Source organism: Copadichromis virginalis, linkage group LG3, assembly GCF_057382275.1.
Source record: "Copadichromis virginalis isolate Kocher_CV1m ecotype Utaka linkage group LG3, C_Virginalis_male_GT1.1, whole genome shotgun sequence".
Classification (NCBI taxonomy): Eukaryota; Metazoa; Chordata; class Actinopteri; order Cichliformes; family Cichlidae; genus Copadichromis; species Copadichromis virginalis.
Window position 1 is genome coordinate 53,474,326 of NC_140620.1, and position 1,696 is coordinate 53,476,021.

Sequence of the window (1,696 nt, forward strand, 5' to 3'; positions counted from 1 at the left end):
CCGTGAAGCTAACCTGCCCCCTAGCAGGTTTACTACAACTAACCCTGACTGTCTCCGCCCCTTTGTCGGAAACCTGACAGTAGGAAGTCTCAGACATGGCGTGTCCCTTCCTTGAAGAGCCGGTAGATATCGAAGCCCAAATTCTCCGCAGAGCTCTCCGCCGGGAGAGAGTGATTCGAGCGCGTCTGGACATCTTATCATTACCTGATGATTTCCTGTGCGAACGTTACCGTTTCTCAGCACAATCTATAATTTATTTGGATAACATCCTCAGGCCATATATTACGCATGTGACACATCGCGGACATGCTCTCAGTTCTGTACATATTATTTGTATTGCACTTCGGTTTTTTGCAAACGGGAGCTTTCTGTATAATATTGGTGACGCTGAGCACGTTTCCAAGGCTACCGTCTGTCGGGCAGTCAGGAATGTTACAGTTGCACTGAAACGTCTCCTGTACTCGTTTGTGGTGTTCCCCGGTCATAGACCCACAAGATTCATCAAAGAGGGATGCCACAAAATTGCAGGTATCAGGATGAACAAAACTTAATTTATGATGTGGTGATACTTGAACTACTACTTAAATTTTACATTTATTTTCAGGGTTCCCAGGTGTGATTGGCTGTATAGATGGTACTCACATTCCAATTATTGCTCCTTCAGTAAATGAAGGAGACTATGTGAACAGGAAGTCTTTCCACAGCATTAATGTACAGGTACATAGTTCCCTGTAGCATTTCAAACTAACAAATTATTTCATCATAGTAATGGATGCTAATTTGTGTTCTCTGCACTGTGAAGATCATATATGATGCTGCCAACATTATCACAAATGTGGAAGCCAAGTGGCCAGGCTCTGTCCATGACTCACAAATATTCCGTGAATGTACACTGAGCACAAAATTTGGACATGGTGAGTTGAAAATACTTTAAAATATATAAAGACCAATTGCTTCAGGGACATTTGAACTGAAGTGTATCCTTCTGTCTTAGGAGAGTTCACTGGCTACTTGCTTGGTGATAGGGGGTATCCATGTTTACCCTATTTGCTTACCCCTTACCCTGACCCTGAACCGGGCCCACAGCAGCGATATAATCTGGCCAATTGCAGGACAAGAGCCAGAGTTGAAATGACTATCGGAATGCTTAAGGCCCGGTTCCAGTGCCTGCAAAGACTCAGGGTCACCCCAGAAAGGGCATGTGACATTATTGTGGCATGTGTGATTCTTCACAACATTGCCACAATTAGAGGAGAACACTGTCCTTCTGAACCAAACATCAGCAGTGATCCAAACCATGAACATCCTGACCCTCCCACGGACATACAAGATGGAAGAGCAGTCAGAGACACCATATGTCACAATCATTTCCTTTGACCCATCACCTCAACATGTTGAAAGAAGAATAAACAGATTTTTTGTTCAACTGGCTTTATTGGTCGCCTGTGTTTCCTGTACACAAAGTATTAAAAGATGTAAACCTCATAAAGTGTCTCTGTTGCTTCCTCCTCCTTAACAGCTGTCAATGTTTCTTCATTATTTTCCTGTAGTAAAGAAATAGACAACATTGCTGTTCTACTGTAAACTCATATAATCTGTGGAGTATTACTCACAACTGCATGTTGGTCTGGCTCAACAGGAGGCTGCACCAGATGCAGTACACCATCACCATCAACTGATAGAATATGAGGTTTAT